This window comes from Bufo bufo, chromosome 3, assembly GCF_905171765.1.
Source record: "Bufo bufo chromosome 3, aBufBuf1.1, whole genome shotgun sequence".
NCBI classification, from domain to species: domain Eukaryota; kingdom Metazoa; phylum Chordata; class Amphibia; order Anura; family Bufonidae; genus Bufo; species Bufo bufo.
The window spans coordinates 678,173,570-678,198,148 of NC_053391.1; positions in this window are offsets into that span (position 1 = coordinate 678,173,570).

A 24,579-nucleotide genomic window follows, 5' to 3' on the forward strand; every position below is an offset into this window, starting at 1 on the left:
TGTGGTCAGATGTATCTTGGCACCGACACTGTGTTCCAGAGATATATTCACTTGCCGCTGAACGTGGCCATATAGCTCTGTGATGCCCTTCTGGGAGAAATATTTCCTTCCGGGGACCTTCCATTGTGGTGTGTCAATGGCCACAAATTTTCTAAAGGCCTCCAAGTCGACCAGTTTATATGGCTGAAGTTGTCGGGCTCGCAGTTCCGACAAGCCAGCGGTCAGCCGTTGGGTAAGAGGGTTATCTGGCATCAACTTTTTACGCTCGAACATTTGGGCCATGGAAGCCTGCCTTCTGCCAGATGAACGCGATGACGGCACAGTGGAAGGTGGAGTGTAGGACAAATGGGAGGAGAGAGGAGAAGGAGAAGAGGCAGGACGTGGAGTGCCAGGCGTGTGGCTTTCTGGGTTCTGACGGCGTTGCTCCCACTGGGCTCGTTGTTGGGAGGCCAGATGCCTTCTTAAGGCGGTCGCCCCTAGGTGAGTGTTGGGCTTACCACGACTTATGTGTTGACAGCACAGGCTGCAGATGGCAACACTATTGTCAGCAGCTGACACTTTTTAAAAAAAGCCCACACTGCGGAGCCATGTGCCAGCGTCCTGGGAGCGCAAGATGTGACTCTGCATGGTGCTTTTTGCCTCCAGTGCACTGTGAGTTTTGCCTGCTTCTCCTCCTTCTCCTCCCTATCTGCTGCTCCGTCTCTCCCTCTGAACTCCCATTCTCTTCCTCTCTTGTGGGCACCCACGTGACGTCCATCAACACGTCATCATCGTCACCTTCACCACCACTGACATTAGAGATCTCGGAGTAGGCAGCAACAGTGGGGACCACCCTCCTTGGGTTGATCTGGGCACTGTCATCAGACCGCTGGGTGGCGGCCGTTGCTACCTCCTCTTCCTCATCCGATGCCAAGTATGGCTGCGCATCGGTAAGTTCTGGGTATGGATGGGAAAATGATTCCTCTGACTTGAGTGGAGGGGATATGGTGGTGGGGTTGGTGGTGTCTTTGGGGGTGCACAGCAGAGAGTGCGGAGGGTGCAGAAGGAGAAGGCTGAGTGAGCCACTCAACCAACTCTGGTGCGTCCTTTCACGTCATCGCCCTCACCTTCTCTAACTTCCCACTTAGGCTCCGGCCTGGTGCACCTGCCTGACCCCTTTCACCCCTGCAGAACGGCCTGCCTCTTCCTCTGCCTGTCATTTTCAAAATGATCCTGTGCCAAAGTCCCTTGAGAAGAGCAGTATTTGTGGAAGCAGGTATATCGCAGGCTTTAATCAGTATTTGGTGGAAACAGGTATATCAATCCCCTTAATCAGTATTTGGTGGAAGCAGGTATATAGAAATCCTTAATCAATATTTGGTGGAAGCAGAAATATCACTACACATGCTGAGGACGAGCCATATTCCGTCCTCTTCACTGATAGTAGACCATCTGAGAAACCAGTAGGGGGAACCTTTTATGAAGCCATATGCTCCAATTCACCTCTCCTGGTCTCCATATTTTATCTATAGGTCTATTCAGTTTTGCTTTTTATGTCCGGTATCATACTTTATATTCCCCAGTAATAGTGGGGGGTACTTCTAGCATACATTAGCTATAGGTGGTCAGTGCCACCCCCCCTCCAGCCCTCAATCCTCTGATGAGTCTGGGACTTTAATTATTATAGACGAAACACGTAAGGGATTCTGCCTGTCCTTATTACATTAGTATCCTTAGGCAGGGATGTCCAGGGCCTCTAATACTTTAGGGTTAGGTTCCGAACGGGCCGCCCTTGGTTGGGCTCTAGGGATTTCTAGGCCTGACAAGGCATTCTAGGGACAATGAGTCTTATTAGGACCCTGACCGTGCTGAAAGATTGATCACACGGTATCCAAGTGACCCCCATCTACTGGTAAAACTGTTCCTTTTGCAAAGTGGAATACATACCTGATTGGGAAATTGTGTTATTTGGCCGTGTGGATGTGACTATGATAGTCTAGTCATGGCAATGTTGTTTGTTTTTATTGGTAATGTTTGTTGCACGATTGCTGATGTGCACACACTTAGCACTATACGTATTATTAGTATTTTCTTATCTCAGTATCTAATAAACGTTATGTTTTAATATTTAACTACCTCCGGTCCTTTTAAGTTGAATTAATTGTGATAGTTGGGGAGATATTTTCATAAATTTTCTCCCATTTGGGCATTTTTTGTTTATTACAAGCAGGATTATATCGCACCCCTCAATCAGTAGTTTGTGGAAGCAGGTATATCGCACCCCTCAATCAGTATTTTGTGGAAGCAGGTATATAAAACCCTTTAATCTGTATTTTGTGGAAGCAGGTATATCAAACCCCTTAATCAGTATTTTGTGAAAGCAGGTATATTGCACCCCTCAATCAGTATTTTGTGGAAGCAGGTATATAAAACCCTTTAATCAGTATTTTGTGGAAGCAGATATATCGCACCCCTCAATCAGTATTTTGTGGAAGCAGGTATATAAAACCCCTTAATCTGTATTTTGTGGAAGCAGGTATATTGCACCCCTCAATCAGTATTTTGCGAAAGCAGGTATATCAAACCCCTTAATCTGTATTTTGTGAAAGCAGGTATATCGCACCCCTCAATCAGTATTTTGTGGAAGCAGGTATATAAAACCCTTTAATCAGTATTTTGTGGAAGCAGGTATATCGCACCCCTCAATCAGTATTTTGTGGAAGCAGGTATATAGAACCCTTTAATCAATATTTGGTGGAAGCAGGTATATCACTCCCCTCAATCAGTATTTTGTGGAAGCAGGTATATCAAACTCCTTAATTAGTATTTTGTGGAAGCAGGAATATTGCACCCCTCAATCAGTTTTTTTGGTGCAACAGGTATATTACACCCATTGTGTTTGTCACTCTATATAGCTGCGGTATGGCAGCAGAACCGCACACAGCTGCTGCACAATAAAAATGCACTATAATATACTTTCTATGTTAGAAAGCATATTTTGAGTACACTGAACAAAAATATAAACGTAACACTTTTGGCTTTGCTCCCATTTTGCATGAGCTGAACTCCTTTGAAACATTTTCTACATACATAAAAGACCCATTACTCTCAAATATTGTTCACAAATCTGTCTAAATCTGTGTTAGTGAGCACTTCTCCTTTGCCGACATGATCCATCCCACCTCACAGGTGTGGCATATCAAGGTGCTGATTAGACAGCATGAATATTGCACAGGTGTGCCTTAGACTGCCCACAATAAAAGTCACTTTGAAATGTGCAGTTTGATCACATAGCACAATGCCACAGATGTCATGAGTAAGGGCTAAGATTGTATTGTGCCCGAAACATGTAGACCTGCATTCCTGTACCTGGATTTTATTGAATATTGAATAAAGCCTTTGGATTACCACGAATACAAGCTGGACCAACCAATTTATTTTCTTCATACTTATATTTCTCCTACTTCGGGTGAAGGAGCCGGTCCGTGCTATACCAGTGGAATCCCTGGCAGGTGAGAGCTGCTCAAACCTCTGATTTTTACATTCACAATGCCACAGATGTTTCAAAGTTTAAGGGAGCGTGCAATTGGCATGCTGATTGCAGGAATGTCTACCAGAGCTGTTGCCCATGCAATGAATGTTCATTTCTCTACCATAAGTCGTCTCCAAAGGCGTTTCAGAGAATTTGGCAGTACATCCAACCGGCCTCACAACCGCAGACCACGTGTAACCACACCAGACCTCCACATCCAGCATGTTCACCTCAATGATTGTCTGAGACCAGCCACCCGGACAGCTGCAGCAACAATCGGTCTGCATAACCATAGAATTTCTGCACAAACTGTCAGAAACCCTTTCAGGGAAGCACATCTGCATGCTCGTCATCCTCATCGGTGTCTGGACCTGACTGCAGTTTGTCGTCGTAACCGACTTTAGTGGGGAATTGCTCACATTCAATGGCGTCTGGCACGATGGAGAGGCGTTTTGTTTACGGATGAGTCCCGGTTTTCAATCTTCAGGGAAGAATGTCAGACAGCGTGTGTGGTGTCGTACGAGTGGGTGAGCGGTTTGCTGATGTCAACATTGTGGATCAAGTGGCCCAAGGTGGCGGTGGGGTTATGGTATGGGCAGGCGTATGTTATGGACAACGAACACAGGTGCATTTTATTGATGGCATTTTGAATGCACAGAGATACCGTGACGAGATCCTGAGGCCCATTGTTGTACCATAAATCCATGACCATCACCTCATGTTGCAGCATACCATACCAGTAAGGCAAAACTGTGCACATTTCAGAGTGGCCTTTTATTGTGGGCAGTCTAAGGCACACCTATGCAATATTCATGCTGTCTAATCGGCACCTTGATATGCCACACCTGTGAGGTGGGATGGATTATCTCGGCAAAGGAGAAGTGCTCACTAATACGGATTTTGACAGATTTGTAAACAATATTTGAGAGAAATGGGTCTTTTGTGTATAAAGAAAATGTTTCAGATCTTTGAGTTCAACTCATGCAAAATATTTTTGTTCAGTGTATATCACACCCCTCAGTAAGTCACATCTATCGATAGCACACCTATACTAGTCCTTAAAAAGACTTTTGTGGCCCTATTAGCTAGTGTTTGGTGTCCCTAACAGCCTGTCCCTGCTCCACACAGCAACCTCTCCCTACACTGGCAAAAGACAGAATGTAAAATGTCTACCAGATAGGGTTCTGTTATAGGGTGGGGTGCAGTGTCGGACTGGGGTACCTAGGGCCCACCAGTAAAATTTATTTTGGGGGCCCACCATACAGATACATTCAAATATAATGAATAATCTAACAAGTTTTTTATATGAACATAGGCTGGTTGAGGTGCTGTACATTGAATATATGTATGAAGTCCAGTAAGTCTACTGTACTATATGCCACTTGTGCAGGGGGTGGGAGACTAGGGGCCCACTTTGCTCAGGGGCCCACCGGGGGATTCTCGTGTACCCCTGTGGGCCAGTCCGAGCCTGGTGGGGTGTGTCCATGTGCTGAAACATCTCAATTGGCTGTCCTGTACCACCTGATGAGTGTGTCATGGGTCAAAGTTCGGTGCAATGCAAAAGAATATGGCGCCGGCGGACATCTCCATATGTTCGGCGATTCGCTTACACACAAAGTTCGCCACGAAATGACCGCCAGGCGAACCGCAAGGCCATCTCTACTCATTAGTATTTGCCCCATAAGACGCAGGGGCATTGCCCCCCCCCCACACACTTTTGAGGGGGGAATGCGTCTTATGGGGTGAAAAATACGGTAAGTGTTTATGAGTTCATGAGATGAGAGATAAAACTACATGAGTTGTCAAATGGCAGGATTCAAAGAAAACAGATCGACAGCTTGAAAACAGACTGATTTCTAACTGATTTCTAACTGGCTGAACATTTTTAATAAAGACCAATGATTTTTAGCCCAAAATGAGTAAAATGCAATATTAGAAATACCTAAAAGTGTTGTTTTGTATAGAAAATATTTTTCCATTATGCCCCATTAGAGAATATGGGAGGGGTCCATATGGGGATGGACTCCCCTTCATGATCCAAACTGGACTGTCATCCTGGCGAACCCAGACCCATGACTTCCTGACAGGATAGAGCACAAAGGGGACCTACACATTCTGTATCAGACATTTACACAGCATGTGCATTTAAGACTCACATTTTGGGAAATTCCCGAACAAATCAAGAAAGTTTATGAAATAATAAATTGAAGAGCTCAGGCTCCTCTTTAGGCACTTAGTCTAAAATCTGTTAAATATTATTACCTACATCTTTGTAATATATCCATTCCTAATGGGCAACCTTGTTAATCGTCATGATTTTCCTGTATAAATCGTTGCTTGTTACGATAAAAAATGTCAGTTGAATATATCATATAGGAGACACACACAGTGATATTTGAGAAGTGAAATGAAGTTTATTGGATTTACAGAAAGTGCGCTATAATTGTTTAAACAAAATTAGGCAGGTGCATACATTTGGGCACTGTTGTCATTTTATTGATTCCAAAACCTTTAGAACTAATTATTGGAACTCAAATTGGCTTGGTAAGCTCAGTGACCCCTGACCTACATACACAGGTGAATCCAATTATGAGAAAGAGTATTTAAGGGGGTCAATTGTAAGTTTCCCTCCTCTTTCTCTGAAGAGTAGCAACATGGGGGTCTCAAAACAACTCTCAAATGACCTGAAGACAAAGATTGTTCACCATCATGGTTTAGGGGAAGGATACAGAAAGCTGTCTCAGAGATTTCAGCTGTCTGTTTCCACAGTTAGGAACATATTGAGGAAATGGAAGACCACAGGCTCAGTTCAAGTTAAGGCTCGAAGTGGCAGACCAAGAAAAATCTCGGATAGACAGAAGCGACGAATGGTGAGAACAGTCAGAGTCAACCATTTAACTGACATTTTTTATCGTAACAACCAACGATTTATACAGGAAAATCATGACGATTAACAAGGTTGCCCAAACTTTCGCATCCCACTGTAATAAATATTGATCTTGGTACTCCGTAACCTGTCTAAAAATCTATTTTTGGATGTAATATTAAGGTTTTCAAAAACGTCAGGAAGAGCTTGCAGATCATTAGGGGCTGCATTCCCTGTATCCTGATCAGGTTCATAGAAATGAGTGCAGAGGCCGCAGTCGCACCGGGCACTAAAACCAAAAAAGGCTCAATGGCTCCTCTGCCCCATGGGAAGACTTCATTAATATAAAAGGTTGATGATACATGGGGGTCCCATTACGGTTTTTGCATTAGGACCCAGGAACTCTGATGCTGATGTTTTATTGGCAGTTTTGAGTTGCGCTATAGAGATTGGCTTCCTTCTCTCATTTCACTTATTTTCGCTTGAATAAGAAAGTAAAAAATAATCTTCCAAAGGGACACTAGATGGAAGCAGACTGAGGCGTTCTTCATCATTACACAGATATTGCATTTGCAGCATTACACCATAAAGCCAAGCCCAGTTACGGAGTTTTATAGAGTAGTACTAAAACTTGCTGTAAGGATATACGGTGCTATAGATTCTGGGGGAGAAAATTTAGAAAAAAAAATTGCTGTAATGGTATATAATTTACTTACCTAACATGCTTTTTCATATCACTGTTAGAACCAGATCTCCTATTAGTATATTTGTTCCCAGGGGAAACCTATGCAGATGCCATTTTTGGTTAAGTAGTTGATCAGGATTAAAAAAAAGACAGGGGGGCCATAAAGTCCTAATCTTACTGTGTTGATTCAGAAGAAGGCAAAAATTACTAATTACTCCTGGATCAACGTCCCATCTCCAGAAATATAGTATCCATAACCTGCAATATTTTTACATTCAAATAAAAGGCCTCCAGACAGGGGTGCACCATCAATGAGGCCAGGTGAGGCGATAGCACCAGGTAGGGGCAAGAAGGGGGCAGCGGTAGGGCCATTGGCAATGAGCGCTTTCATTGTGGCAAAGGGTTTAAGTTAAGAAATTGGCATTGGGGGAGGGGCGCCGTTTCAGTTTTCGCCTCAGGCAGCAGAAAGGCTAGGTGCACCCCTGCCTCCAGACCTTCTTGAACTTGTACAATGAACCAGCCATCACAACCTCCTCTGGCAGAGAGCTCCATGGTCTCATTGCTCAGCTACAGTAATGAATCCCTGTCTATGATGATGGTGAAGTCTTCTTTACTCCAGACGTAGATGATGTCCTCCTGTCATGGTTATAGACCTGGGTACTGTATAAAAAAGATCATGAGATCTTTGCACAAATCTCTGTACTGTCCATTCATGTATTTTTACATTGTAATTAGATCCCCCCCTTAGATGTTTGTTCTCAAAACTGAATAACCCCAAGTTGTTGCAAGGATCTGTAGTTCCTGAAAGACCTTGGAAGAGAGAGAGAAAGAAAGGATAATGGAGTCCTTAGAGATGTCAGTGGAGAGCTCGTGAAGCCAGTGGAGAGATTTTGATGCCTGGGAGCCAGGAAGCTGAGTTGCCGAGAATCCTATCTGCCTGCATCAGTGAAAGTATGTAAGGACCCTAACAATGTGTCAGAACTGGAGAAATAAAGGGAAGTGTCACAAACTTACCGGTCAGGGCTCCAGCGCTGCAGGCTCTGGCTTAGGCCTCTTGCACACGATGGCTTTTTCAGTATTTTGCGGTCCGCAAAAAACACATCCGCAAAAATTACGGATGACGTCCGTGTGCATTCCATTTTTTGCGGAACGGAACAGCTGGCCTTTGACAGAACAGTACTATCCTTGTCCGTTATGCGGACAATAATAGGACATGTTCTATCTTTGAACAGAAAAATGGAAATACGGAAACGGAAGGCAAATGGAGTACTGTCCGTTTTTTTTGTGGATCCATTGAAATGAATGGTTCTGTATATGGTCCATATACGGAATGCAAAAAACAGAACGTAAACTGAAAAAATTAGGTTGATTAGGGATGAGTGAATCATCATTTCAATACTGTAAGGAGTGAGAGCGAGACTTCGCAAAGTAATAACTTCAGCTCATCGGAGCCAATGCAATCTTTCTCCGTACTGTATTGAAATGTAGTTTTATGTGAATCGACTTTGAATGTTTCGTCCTTGGTAACAGAGCAATGCTCTGTCTCTCTCTGCAGCATACTCACGCTCGGGGAGATCAGCTGTGGGCTGAATGACAGCCCAAGTTACCAGTCAGGGTTATAGTATCCATGCCCCAATCAGTGTTGAGCTAATGGACCTATCAGTAGGGATGAGCGAACCCGTGGAAGTTCGGGTTCACCGGGTTCGGCTGAACTTTAGGTCAAAGTTTGGGTTCGGGACCCGAACTTTATTCGAACTTGACCCCGAACCCGGGCCCCAATAAAGTCAATGGGGAACCGAACTTCACTTTATTATTTGCCATTATAACAGAAAATAATAGCATTCTTAAGACAGAATGCTAAATAAAATGGCCATTGAGGGGTTAAAAATCATTTTTTTAAAACTCACCTCATCCACTTCATTGCGCAGCCGGTATCCTCTTCTTTCTTCTTTCTGCAGGACCTGCAAAAAGACCTGTGATGACATCACCGCGCTCACCACGTGGTGAGCGCGGTGACATCATCGCAGGTCCTTCTATCTTCATTCAGCAGGACCTGCAATGATGTCACAGCGCTCACCATGTGGTGCAGAAAGAAAAAAGAAGAGGAAACCGGCTGCGCGATCAAGTGGATGAGGTGAGTTTTTAAAAAACTATTTTAAACCCCTCAATGGCCATTTTGTAGTGTCCCACTACGTAAGGGTGTGCCCTACTCAAGGGTCAATTGGGTCACGTTGTTCTCCACCTCCTATGGAACATGGTTATGGCATTTTACATTGCATTGTAATGTTATTTTCATATTATCTCCTGTGTACCAGGCCTGTTAGGGGTGTAGTTCCATCTCCTAGGCAGTAGAGGGACCTAGGGAAACCCCTAGTATATATAGTCAGGTCCAGACCAGAGAGAGGGTGTGTAGTCAGAAGCCAGTGTGCACATTAACCAGAAGTTAGCTGGGAAGCAGCTTCTGACATGCAGCTAGATAGCCCAGGCTCCTAGTTTGCTTCCAGGGAAAGAAATTACCTCCTGAGGATATATAGCACCTTACCAAGTACAGAGCAGAGCCACTTTTATCCAGCCAAATAGAAAGCTGAAGGGCAGAAGGATATTTACAGCAAGAAGATATATACCTGAGGAAGTTTTCCCTACCCAACGATAAAGCCAGCAATAGGGCATACGGGCCTTGGTGAAAGCCAGACAGGATCTGAGGAAAGTACAGCCTGATCTGTAAGTGTTATACCCTCTGAGTATCTTGCAAAGTCTTTGCCTGCCATTTGTATGAAGCCTGCCTGTATTCAACATTGTACCTATGGAACTAACTGAGGACTGTATATAGTTGAACTATTCAGTAAAAAGAAGTTCTGGTTCACTGCAGCTTTGTGTACCTCAATTATTCCTACTAACCAGAACTTTGCAGTTCAGGTTTGCTCAACCCTACCTATCAGGTCCTGGGCCTGGGACTCAGCACCCTATTTGAAGTTCCCTTCTAGACATCTTTTTCACCTTTTCCAGTGACTCACTAGCTGTTTTCCTGGCTCCTATTTCGTGTATTTTTGGATTACTTTTGTTCTGACCTCGGTTTGCCTTTTGACCACTCTCTGGGGGAGATTTACCAAACTCGTGTAAAGTAGAACTGGCTTAGTTGCCCATAGCAACCAATCAGATTCCACCTTTTATTTTTGACAGCTCCTTTGGAAAATGAAAAGTGGAATCTGATTGCTTGCTATGGGCAATTAAGCCAGTTCTACTTTACACCAATTTGATAAATCTCCCCCTCTGTCTCTCGATTTGGTCCTTTGTTGTCCTCCTGGTTCCCTCCTATTTCTGTATGTCTCTGTCTTTGTGTCTTGTTTTGTCCCTTCGTGTTGTTGGTCTCGCACCTTAGCAGATTAGGGAACGTCGACTAGTTGAGGACTTGCTACCAAGTGCTTACACTTCAAGTAGGCCAGGAAAACAGGTGCGTTTCAGTAAGAGCTCACTGTCCTTGTCTGTCCCTACCTACAGGCGTCACAGGAAGTGTCTACAACTGCCCAAACCAGTTGAGACTGAGCCATAAACCAGACTCCTCCTGCAAGCCATAACAAGTCCAAATGTTAAAAGGGTTTTACAAGTCTTTACAACTAATGATCCATCCTCAGGATAGGTCATCAGTATCTGATCGGTAGGGGTCTGACACCCGAGACCCCCGCCAATCAGCTGTTTGGTCCCACCCTCTGAGGAAACCAGATCTCAACATAGGCTCTTGGCAGACACTTAAGGTGGCAGCCCAGGTGGAAGCCATAATATGACTTGGCTCTTCTAAAGCCTCCACTATGTATGGTCACCTTTCTCTGACTTTTCTAGGGCCTTCTGGCTCAAAAGGATGGGGACTAGTTTTTGGGGGCCATTCTCATACAGAGAGACTCGGAATAGACTGTATTCGTCTGTCTTTTTGCTTTACATGGGTGTAGAAACTTATAAATATAGATGAGCGAATTTTCCAAAAATTTGATATGGCTGGTTCGGCAAATTTTTTGAAAAGATTTGGCTCGATCCAAATTTATTTGCTGTGAATTTCATAAAAAAAACGGCTATTTCCTGGCTGCAGAGAGCCTTTATAGTGGTGTAGAACAGTGTGCCTTGCAGTAACACGCATAGGGAGTCTGCTCTGGTAGTGAAATGATACTGTGAGTCAGTATGACATGCAGATGACAGGCATCGCTCTTAGAATCACTGCACACTTCACTTATTTGGGCAGTCACGGGGCCAAAACTGACCAAATAACTCAAGTATGAACTCAGCCTTACAGGTCGATGTTAGCGCCAAGAAGAAGTGCACTCCTTTTACACCGTCGTCAGCTGATTCCACATAGATGTCTACAGAACCTGTTCTATTATATGCTTAAATAAGTAGAGCCCCCTGACAGAATGGAGAGGGTGTCAGCAGTAAGTTAGTGTTGACGTCCCTGATTATTTTGCCCTTCCTCTGATCCGTCAGAACAATAACCCACAAAAAACGGATCCTGTCTGTTAAGCATCCGCCTTCACTCAGTCAGCATTTGGTCAGTAATCCATCAGTATTGTTAATGCCAAAGAAAAACAGTAGTGGATCCAAAACAGAGATGACACGTGAATGGAATATTTGCATGTCTTCTGTGTTTTGACTACCAAATCACAAGTCAATTCTGATGGGGCCATACAGGCCTCACAGCTGCTACACAGACAGGATCCGTTGTGCATCTCATTTTTCCTTCCTTCTGACAGATCATAAGAAGGGTCAAATAAATGATGATGTCAGCCAGGCCGAAAGGCAAAATAGGGCCCAGTCATGAAGTGGGGAGGGTGGGAACAGCATGAGAAGTCCACAGAGTGGCCCACTGGCCAAATGACAGAGTCTGGAGGTGGCAGCAGCATCAGGAGGAGGCCACAGAGTGGCACAATTATAGTATGGAGGTGGCGGCAGCATCAGGAGACCACAGAGTGACCAAGTGACATAGTGTGAAGGTGGGTGATGGCATCAGAATAGTAGAGGCATCTGAATAGTAGCTGAGTCATGTAGCCAGAAGAAACATGTCTCTTTTGTCAAAGTGTTGGTGTGGCACCATGGATGATCTAGTCTGATGCATCAGACATTGGTGGGTGGAAATCCTGGCTGATCCACACCTGATTCATCTTGACAAAGGTCAGTCTCTTCACATTTTGGGTGGACAGGCGAGTTCTTCTTGGGGTAACTATGGCCCCGGCCGCAATAAACATACTATTGGCCGGGCAGGACAGCTTTTCCAGGGCAAACTTTGCCAGTTGCAGCAACAAATCCAGTTTGACTGCCCAGTAGTCCAGTGGATCTTCAATGTGGGGTGGCAGGGTGCTGTCCAAGTATGCCACCACCTGCTGGTTCAGGTCCTGCTCTATGTCTAGCTGCTGGTGAGTAGTTTCTATGCGGGTGAAGGAAGCTGCTCATCAGCGACCCTAGACTCAGCCTGCTGCTGATGGAGCTGGTACTGCTCCTGCCACCCCACCCCTCCCCAGCAGCCATGGCAGTGGAACATGAGCGCAGAGGGCCCCCCTAGTCAGACCTACGAGAGGATGGATGATGGCGCAGAAAGGGAGCTGCCAACTGACTACATTGGATTAGTGGTGGTCGAGCACCAAAGTGCTCATGTGTAGTGATGAGCGGCAGGGGCAATATTCGAATTTGCGATATTTCGTGAATATTTTGTAGAATATTCGTCATATATTCGAGAATTCGAGATTATAATCTTGATTGCGAAAATAGGCAATGTAATATTGGCATAATGAGAGTGAAATACAGGCGTGGGTCACTTATGCTACATTTTTTAAGCTGGTATACGTTTCCTGAGACTGAAGAAAATGGTTGGCACTGCAGAACATTAGAATAGCTTTATATGCAGATAGAGTGCTCCAATATATTACCACTTGCAAATTTTCGGCAATAGTAAGGGTTAGGCAACTTTTCTATTGGTTGCTAGGGATGTTGCTAAGCTGTGACAAAGACTTCTAATTGGCCCACAAGCTAGAAGAAGTTAAGGGGTGATCACATGATGTATACTGTGTTAAAAAAAAAACAAAAAAAAAAAAATTTGATTTTACGAATATAAAGCACTATATTCTAAATATTCGCAAATTTTCGAAGTGCCGAAATTTGCGCTAAACACTACTCGTGTGCTCTGGTGCTTGAGTAGAACAATTCCCGATGCTCCCGAGCACAATGGAAGTCAATGTCAGTGCGCGGGAGCGCGATGCTCGAGTCAGTGTATTTAAATCTAATTTAGCCTCTATTTCTGAAAAGTTTCTGTTGGGATTCAAACTCACAACCTTCTACATTACAGCCAAGAATTGTATCCACTTCACTATAAAGCTGCATGGCCAGTTAGTAAAAAAAATTCTGCTGTATAGGAATACTTACTACTAGTACGTATTCCTATACAGCAGAAGCCTCATATATATATATATATATATATATATATATATTTTTTTTTTTTAATTTTTTTTTTTAAGTAACTGGCCATGCAGCTCTACAGTGTAGTAGTTAAGCTTCTTGGCTGTAATGTAGAAGGTTGTGAGTTTGAAACCTGTCAGAAATAGAGGCTAAATTTAATTTAAACATATATATTCGTTTTTAGCCTTAATATATTTACATATATTGTTATATATTTAGAATATATAATATATTAGAATATATATAAATATATTATGGCTAAAACATCAGTAGTAGTTTCCCACATATTATGCATTCATATACTGTATATCAGAAGTATGATTTTATATATATATACAGTACAGACCAAAAGTTTGGACACACCTTCTCATTCAAAGAGTTTTCTTTATTTTCATGACTATGAAGGCATCAAAACTATGAATTAACACATGTGGAATTATATACATAACAAACAAGTGTGAAACAACTGAAAATATGTCATATTCTAGGTTCTTCAAAGTAGCCACCATTTTCTTTGATTACTGCTTTGCACACTCTTGGCATTCTCTTGATGAGCTTCAAGAGGTAGTCCCCTGAAATGGTCTTCCAACAGTCTTGAAGGAGTTCCCAGAGATGCTTAGCACTTGTTGGCCCCTTTGCCTTCACTCTGCGGTCCAGCTCACCCCAAACCATGTCGATTGGGTTCAGGTCCGGTGACTGTGGAGGCCAGGTCATCTGGTGCAGCACCCCATCACTCTCCTTCATGGTCAAATAGCACTTTCAAAGAGTTCCCAATTTTTTGGCTGACTGACTGACCTTCATTTCTTAAAGTAATGATGGCCACTCGTTTTTCTTTACTTAGCTGCTTTTTTCTTGCCATAATACAAATTCTAACAGTCTATTCAGTAGGACTATCAGCTGTGTATCCACCTGACTTCTCCTCAACGCAACTGATGGTCCCAACCCCATTTATAAGGCAAGAAATCCCACATATTAAAACTGACAGGGCACACATGTGAAGTGAAAACCATTTCAGGAGACAACCTCTTGTAGCTCATCAAGAGAATGCCAAGAGTGTGCAAAGCAGTAATCAAAGCAAAAGGTGGCTACTTTGAAGAACCTAGAATATGACATATTTTCAGTTGTTTCACAATTGTTTGTTATGTATATAATTCCACGTTTTAATTAATAGTTTTGATGCCTTCAGTGTGAATCTACAATTTTCATAGTCATGAAAATAAAAAAAACTCTTTGAATGAGAAGGTGTGTCCAAACTTTTGGTCTGTACTGTATATATATATATATATATATATATTTATTAAAAAAAAATGCAATTTTTACAATTACAAAAAAATATATAAAATATATAAATTTTATTTAGCCTCTATTTTTAAAATGTTTCTGAAAGGGATTTGAACTCACAACCTTCTACATTACAGCCAAGAACCTTAACCACTACACTATAGAACTGCATGGTCAGTTACTTAAAAAAAAAATTAATATGAGACTTCTGCTGTATAGGAATACTTACTACTAGTAAGTATTCCTATACAGCAGAATTCTCAATTTATTTATATTTTTTATTATTATTTTTTTTAGTAACTGATCATGCAGCTCTATAGTGTAATGGTTAACATTCTTGGCTGTAATGTAGAAGGTTGTGAGTTCGAATCCTGCCAGAACCTTTTCAGAAATAGAGGCTAAATTAGATTTAAATACACTGACTTGAGCATCGCGCTCGAGCCGAACTGCATGGTCTTTCTGGTCGAACTGGTGTTCGGCCGATCATGCTTGCCTAACACTACATAGGATGTCTCTATAGTAGTTCAGTTCGTCCTCCCTCTCAGCAGGTGTAAAAAAGGCCCCCATTTTGGACCGGTAGCGAGGGTCCAACAAGGTGGAGAGCCAGAAGTCATCCCTCTGTCGAATTCTGACAATTCGGCTGTCTGTCACTATGCAAGCTAGTGAGCATGCATTGGTTCATTTGTGCAAGTGACTCGGAGTAACTCCCTGCCTCCATCTCCACTGCATACTGCCACGGTGTGTCTGGGTCCTCTGCCTCGTCTTCCTCATCGCCCAGTAGCTCCTGTGCCTGCTCCTGCTCCTCGTCACCTGTGTAGAAAAAACCACCCATTTTGCTACACATTGCTTGTGCTCCAATGTCCCAGCCCTCCTTCTCTTCCAGTTCAGACCCCACATGGCTCATGTGGCCATGAGATGTAGGCGCCAGGTCTTCAGTACCCATGACCAGCCAGATTTACCAGCATCTGTTTCAGGACATGAAGCAGTGGAATGACATTGTTCATTCGATAGTCCTGGCGACTGAGCAATAACGTGGCCTTTTTTTCACACTAATACACACAAAAAATGGCTTTAGAACATATAACTACACCACTGAACGGCAAATATATTTTTCTTTTCCTACTAATACACTCCACAAAAGGCTTTAGAACATATAACTGCACCGTTGAACGGCAAATATATTTTTTCTTTTTCCACTAATACAAGCCACGAAAGGCTTTAGAACATATAACTGCACCGCACATAGGCAGATGAGATGTAGAAATATTTCCTTGTAATAAACCCTGTTAATGCCTGTATCAAACAGAACTTGCACCCCAATAACAAGAACGGTTTGCTGGAATTACAGAGCTGTATAATGGCAATTTGGATCCCGAGTCAGTGCAGCAAGGTGTAATAGGATTGTTCCTATTACCCAGGCTGTAAACTCCCCTACTGAACCCTGTTCTACATAAATTCTGTGGAATGATTCCTCCCTATCCTTTCCCTACACCTTGAATAATCTTTCCCTGCACTTGTAAATCTTTTTTTTAGCACAATGAAGTTTTTTCTAGCACTGTCCCTAGAGCCTGCTGACGTCTCTCCCTGCACTAAGTACACTGGAAAATGGCAGAATCCAAGATGGCTGAGGCTATTTATAGGGCTGGGACATCACAGGGCTGGCTGGCGGCTGATTGGCTGCATGCATGGCGTTATGGGTGATCCCGCCTTCCCAGAGTTCCTTGCTCCATGTCCTCACACGTGCAGCAGCCATTTTAGGAGAAAATTTGATTCGTTACCACGAATTGTGAGGAAATTCGGATTCGGTGCGAATCGAATAAAACCTGAAATTCTGATCGAATTCCACTTAGTCAGCTTTCATTCGATCATCTCTACTTATAAACATGGGCTTTCAATAAAAGAATCAGCTGCAATCTGCAGGGGAAACCAGAGTAAGCACTTAATTCCCTTGCAGCACTAACACAAGAGAAAAAAGGTATTACACCATTCCTATTGATAAAAATGGGCGGTCTTAGCAATTCATAAAAGTGTTGATGTTTTACAGGCAGTGAACATGGATGTACTGTGCCAACCAATTGGTTTTACTTTAGGCTAGACCCAAGGGCGTTATCCTGGTGGTCTCCTGGCTTTCAGCCTTTAACCCCTATACAGGGATCTGGTCTTTACTGCAGAGGAGGAATCAGGCTGCTATCTCTTGGAATATATACAATATAAACATTAGTAGACCATATGGTGCCATGGATACGCACTCATAATAAATGTAAACGCTATGCCTATGGTAATCTATCAATTACAAACCTATAAAATATTACCAGAAAGCATATAAAGTATTAAAATATTTATTTTATTATATCCTTTTCTTTAAAAAACTAAATACATACAAAAAAGATAGGGCTCGCCGAAACGCGTGTCGGGGCTGGCGTCATCCCGGACGAAACACATTATGGGTACATATTATTGATCTTTTGTATATGTTTTTGGCACTTGCAATCAGGAAACAGGCAGGCAGAGTTTGTGCAAATTTGTGAAACTATCCAAAGGTCAGGGCCAGTGGCAGAGGATCTGTACGGTAAACAGGCACAGGTCAGGTATACAGGCAGGCAAATGGATTACAGGCTCTAGCTAGCTAGGGAGACCTACAGCAGGATCAACAGAGACCTAATAGCACAGGAAAGGAAGTTAGGTCAGTGGAACCGCTATATATGAGTTGACTGCCTCATTAGTCAAGCAGCTGAGCACAGATTGAGAAATAGCATTAACGCCTGCAGTGCTGTAGGGAGAAGCCTCACTCATACACACACAGAAAGAGACCTTGCAGCCAGGCTGCGACCTTCAGCATGGGACAAAGGAGTCTGGCAGCTGGGCAGCAGCTAGGTGAAGGATGCGATGCCCATTCCCATATTGGATAGCGGGATGATGGCGGGCAAGGAGCACCACCATAACAGTCAGGTCCTACAATGCATTTTTTTTTTAAATACTGTCTTTTGGCCAATAGAACACTTATCCCTTCGAATATTGGTGGATTATGTTTATACATCTGAAACACAATAAAACAAGGCCGATTTGGATGTGTACGTACACCTTTCTTTTCTTAGATTTCAGAATTAAAAGGAAATGTTAATGTATTCAGTGGCTATAAATATGGGATCCATTAATGTTCCCAGTACAAATTAAAGCATAGATTTCATTACATGAACAATGGAGACCATTTATTAATGATCTATCGGAATGAGACCTTAATTTTGAACTGGACTAATAGATAAAGTTTCAAAGAAAAGTTCATCATATTTTTCTTTTCTTTAATTAAAACTTCATAAAATGTGACTTTGGGGAGATAAGACTATTCACAGGAAATTTGAGAATCTATCGTAGATATCTGAAATTGCCAATTTTAATACAGAATGGTTCATCTTACTTTCCATGAATATGAAATGATATAAATTAGAAAGCGCTACTTATTGTTAGATGGGACGATATCATGACCATTTACTGCATGCGTCTATCTTTAAGAATATCATTACAATCACTAAATACATAATTAGAGGAAATAAAGTATCAGGAGCATACTGTAGGTTGATTAATATTTTTTTCTTAAATGATCCATTACTAACAGGTTATGTGTAGTATAGCAGCTTATCCCCATTGACGTCAGTGAGCTGCACTGTAATACCAGACATGGACAGGTGTGGCACTGTTGATGGAAAAAGCAGCCATTTTTTTTTATAATTCTTGTACAATCCCTTTAAAAATCGTCATTAAATGCAGCATACAGTCCTGATCAAAAGTTTAAGACCACTTGAAAAATGGCAAAAAATCATATTTTACATGGTTGGATCTTAACAAGGTTCCAAGTAGAGCTTCAACATGCAATAAGAAGAAATGAGAGTGAGACAAAACATTTTTTGAGCATTCAATTAATTGAAAATAACGATTAAACTGAAACAGGCTGTTTTTCAGCTGATCCAAATTTTAGGACCACATGCCTTTAAAAGGCCAAATCTGTGCAAAGATGTGGATTCATTGTCATTGTCTGTCAGGTAGTCACACGTTGTGATGGCAAAGGCAAAAAAAACTCTCCCTTTTTTAACGTGGTCGGGTTGTTGAACTGCATAAGCATGGTCTCTCACAGCACGCCATCGCTGCTGAGGTGGGACGCAGTAAGACAGTCATTTGGAATTTCTTAAATGATCCTGAGGGTTATGGAACAAAAAAGTCAAGTGGAAGAGCAAGAAAAATTCATCAGCACTGAGCCGGAGGATCCAATTGGCTGTCCATCAAGACACTGGACGATCCTCGACCCAAATTAAGGCCCCTACTGGTGCTGACTGCAGCCCCATAACCATCAGACGGCATCTGAGACTGAAGGGCTTCAAAAACAAAAAACGTCTTCAAAGACCTCGTCTCCTTGAACGCCACAGAACTGCTCGTTTGGACTTTGCAAGAGAGCACCAAACATTGGACATTCAAAGGTGGAAGAAAGTTTTATTCTCTGATGAGAAAAAATTTAACCTTGATGGTCCTGATGGTTTCCAATATTACTGGCATGACAAGCAGATCCCACCTAATATGTTTTCTACGCGCCACAGTGGAGGGGGCGCCATAATGGTCTGGGGTGCTTTTTCTTTCAGTGGAACAATGGAGCTTCAGGAAGTGCAGGGGCATCAAACGGCCGCCGGCTATGTCCAGATGTTGCAGAGAGCATTCCTCATGACTGAGGGCCCTCGTCTGTGTGGTAACGACTGGGTTTTTCAACAGGACAACACTACAGTACACAATGCCCGCAGGACAAGGGACTTCTTCTAGGAGAATAACATCACTCTTTTGGCCCATCCTGCGTGTTCCCCTGATCTAAATCCAATTGAGAACCTTTGGGGATGGATGACAAAGGAAGTTTACAAAAATGGACAACAGTTCCAGACAGTAGATGGCCTTCGTGGGCCGTCTTCACCACTTGGAGAAATGTTCCCACTCACCTCATGGAAACGCTTGCATCAAGCATGCCAAAACAAATTTTGGAAGTGATAAACAATAACGGCGGAGCTACTCATTACTGAGTTCATGTTTGGAAGTTGGATTTCTGTTTTTGGGGGGGGGGGGGTTTAGTTTTTTTTTTGGAGGTGTGGTCCTAAACTTTTGATCAGCTGAAAAACAGCCTGTTTCAGTTTATTGGTTGTTTTCATTAAATTGAATGCTCAAAAAATGTTTTGTCTCACTCCCATTTCTTCTTGTTGCATGTTGAAGCTCTACTTAGAACCTTGTTAAGATCCAGCCATGCTAAATATGATTTTTTGCCATTTTTCAAGTGGTTTTAAACTTTTTATCAGGACTGTATTTATTTCATATCTGCACAACAGAATAAGCATAACATAAGGAGACAAGTTGGGGAGATTTCAAGGGCGGATTGGCCATAGACCCTACAGGGAAATTTCCCAGTAGGCCTTTGCCAATGGGGCCAACCAAGCTCTCCTGATGGCCGCAGGCCAGGTACATAATGACACACTTCAATACTATGGAGAGGGCGGCAGTATTTTGTGCTGCACTGTGGTATTTGGTTCTGCTGGGGTGGTACTTTGTGCTGTACTAAGGTATTGATGGCCCCACCTACTTCTGTTGTCCATGCCTACTTGTGTGTGGCCCCGCCTACTTGTAATGTCCCTGCCTACTTATGTTGCCCTGTCTTCTATCAATTTAGTCCCACCTACAACTCGGGGCCACTTTTAGTTTTTTTCCAGGGCCACTTTAAGTTCCCAATCCGCCCCTGGGAGAATTTATCAGGAATTTATACACCAGTCTTGATATATTCTGCAGTGGAGGGAGATGCACCTAATTTATCTGCCATTCCATGCTCCAGATCAAATCAATTCCAGCTTGGATTAAAACTATACTTTACCATAGTTTCTGGAGTATATAATGGTACACTTGCCAGCCCATGTGTGGTCACTAAGTCCATTCTTGCCTCACCCACTTTTTTGCAAAAATAGCGAACATGGTATCAGGTACAGGAAACCGGCAGTAAAAAAAGGCCCTGTGTGCAGGAAGCTGGTATTGAGGGGAGGCCTTCTTTGTAGGAAACTGAGAGTAAGGAAAGATTCTGCGTGCAGGAAGCAAGCAGTGAGTAGAGATATCATCTGCAGGAAACCAGGAGTGAGGAGAGATCCTATGTTGCAGGAAGCTGGGAGTGAGGAGAGGCCCTCACTGAATCCAGGAGACAGGAAAGGTAGTCTTTGCAAAAAGATGGGCTTGAGGAGAGGTCCAAAGTACAGGAAGGTGGGTGTGAAGAGAGGTCCTCTTTACAGGAAGCAGGTAGTGAGGAGAGGTCTTCTGTGCAGGAAACTGGGAGTAAGGAGATATACTTTGTGCATGAAGCAGGCCTAGGGTTTCAGGAAGGAGGGAGTGGCAAAAAACGAATGATTAATGTTGATTCTTTCACCTAAGTGCTGCTTTTTAGAGAATGTCTCCTTATTCTATCTTTTTGTTTATTGTAGTCAGCAGATTTAACCCTCACACTGTTTACATATAGCTAATGTAACAATAATCTATTCAGGAAAGAAGTGTGAAGGTTAAATCCCCTGAATTGGTGATGTAGGTAACAAAAATAAGTGATGAGGAAACATCAGAGCAGTCAGATGAGGAGAAAGGTGAATCCAGTTTATGACCCATATGTATACTGGCAACTAGGATTTTTCTGCCTGTCAACGATCAGACTATTCCATAATCCACACACTGACACGGAAGTAGTAAAGCACCTCAGTTATTACAAAAAAAAACTGCAGCTGCCACAGTTTCTTGCAGACCCGCTCATTTGAGTGAATAAATCAATTTTACCAGGTTTGCTGCGGTTTTGTGATGTGGTTATTTGCCTTGCCTTTTTATCAGGTAAAAAATATAACATAAATGTATTTGACTTTTATAAACTGTATGTCCAATGACCACATCACAAAATCACATCGACAGCGGTGAAAATAAATACGTTTTCGATTGTTTTTACTGCATGTGGGGACTCGCTCTGGTAGACAGGATTAGTGGACACAGTATAGGGGCAACAACAAGTTCTTTGTATCAAACAGTTCAGTGTTTTATTCACACTTTAGGCAAGTGACAAAACAAACAGTCATATTCAAACAAAAAGTCACCTTGCGGTGTTGGTGGTAATTCACACCATGTGGCAATTCTGCCTCAAAGAATCCTTGCTGATAGCAGCACCAACCAGTTTTTACGCCAAACAGGTAGCAAACCTTCATCCAGACACAAGGCTCCCAGATCCCAACACAGAGACCTGGCTTCTGAGCCCAGCCGCCTATTTAAGGACAGCCAGGTGCTGCCAAAACCCTGACCGGAATTAAAAATTCGGTCCGGTATTTGATCTCACCTGGCTGTAAATCAGCCCAGAAGCACACGATCGGAGGAAAATGCCTGTTTTCCCAGACCAAACCTCTCATTGTGTCACAGTAGCTACTGTACAGTATATCCTTAAGTCAATATGCAGCTATAGCCGAACAAATAGGGGTTGTGAACACTAAAAGTGCGTAGGGCAGCATAAACTCTAAATACAGGAGACTGGAAGTAAGGAGTCCAGGAGGGAGGAGAGGTCCTACGGGTGTGCAGAAAGCTGAAAGCAAGGATAGATATGATGATTTTTTAGCACGTTACCTTCATGGATATTTTTCTTTCTTCATTGAGATGATCCCAGCTAGCATAGAATTTAGAGACACATGAAAACCTTTACCTCATTTCATAATGTATGCTTCTATGGGACAGTGTTAACTATATGGCTGTTCCACTTTAAGAGGCCAACAATGTTCACTGAAACTCATGGTTAGGTAGAATGCAGCTTCAAATTTGAAGCACTCAGTTCTCAGTCTAAAGTGGGAATACTCATACCAGGGTGGTACAGAATCCCAGTTGACCTGCAGACATCTTTTTCCAGTCCTCCTTCATCACACGACAATCCTCTGAACTCTCTTACTCTCTCGGGTCAGCTTGCATACTGCCTGGCTAATTGAATCTCCACTCTGGCATGATTCCTTAGTAAGGACCTGCAGCTTGTTACAGCAGCCTCATCTCTCACACCATGTGGCTTCAGCTACAAACTATTGCTTGTTCCCTGCTGCAAACTATAATTTAACATGTAACATTGACACCTAGTGGCATAAGTAAGCGCTACAATGCACATTACTTTACATGTAAAGAGCATGAAGCAGCACATTTCAATATAATCTGGTGAACACAGACTGAATTCGCAAAACACACTTCTGCCATGAGCAGCATCTTTCTTTTAAAGGGACAGTGTCCTGCAAATGAAGGAAATGTCATACGTGCCTAACACATAATACAAGAAACAGCAACAATTCCAATATAACATGGTGATGCCCTGAGAATTCCCCAAACAGAGGTCACTAGAAGATGTTTAGGGCAGGACAGTAGACATTCTATTTAATTATATTAAATCCAAATAGGCCCAAAATTCTTTACAGGGATCCAGATTTTCAGATTCCATGATACTGTTCACACAACCATAGAAGTATATGATAGCATCCGCTCAAATGGCAATCAACCCTAGGCACAGGGGTGCACCTAGCCTTTCTGCTGCCTGAGGCGAAAACTGAAACAGCGTCTCCCCTCCCCAATGCCAATATATTAACCTAACCCCTTCCCTTCAGCCCATGGCCCTTTGGCTGCCCTGCCTCTTGCTCCTACCTGGTGCTGCCTTAGGCAATCTCCTCACCTGGCCTCATTGGTGGTGTATCCCTGGCTAGGCAGAGCTCACAGCATAGGGAATAATGCAGCTCTCAATGAACTCAATTATAAAACAGTATGCAGTGAGCTCCCCCTAGTGGCGGCAAAAATAATGTTATTCTTTATATCATTTCTCATGAATGACTTAAAAATGTGGTTCGAGGTATCAGGAACCTCCCCTTCAGTGCATCCCTGCCATCATACAGTAATGATGTAGTTCTAGCTTTCCACTAGCCTTCTAGTTGCAAGTGGTAGAATTATTACTAAATGGTAATTCAGATTTCTCCACAGCCATTCTACATCTCTTCTCATTAAATATTTCCTTAACTCTGCTAAGAAAAAGTAAAACTTTTATACTTTCACGTTTAGGAAACCTAGACGTTCTAGATGGAAGGGACCCTGCGACAGATATAGACTAGATCACTTCTGCTGAAGTAAATACAACTATTAAAAGCTCTTTAAGGCTCTTTGCAGCGACGTTGCAAAACCAACATTCAATCTTCTTTAAATTTGGTCATGTCTGATAAATACCTGTATTTGTACATTCCGCTCACTGTGAAAAAGTTACTGCAAGAAAAGAGTTGAGGCAACAAAAAGTCTCATTAAAAATCTTCACATTGTGCCCATTGAAAAGTTAGCAAGAAAAGGCCCAACGTCTTGTGAGTCATGTCCCAGCTAGTAAATTAATTATGTTGTAGGTCAATATTATGAAGGCTATTATTATGTGATTCAGTGCACTCAGCATGCTAAATGGCAGCAGGAGTCCTTGAAACTGTTTTCAACCTTTTGATTTCTCTTTTATTTCTCGTGGGTTGGAAGAAATACGTTATGTTTGGTAATCTAGATCTGCAAGATTGTAGACGGCGGTTTATCTGCTGATTATGATGCCCTCGCAATAAGAGCTGCTTGAAAAATAAATACACCAATTATAATATTATATTAATTTAATTATTATTGATAACATTTTTCAATGATATCATTATTTAAAGGGGTTGTTCTACATTTTTCAAACCAGCCCCTGGATCTGAATACTTTTGTAATTGCATGAAATGAAACATTTTCTTATAG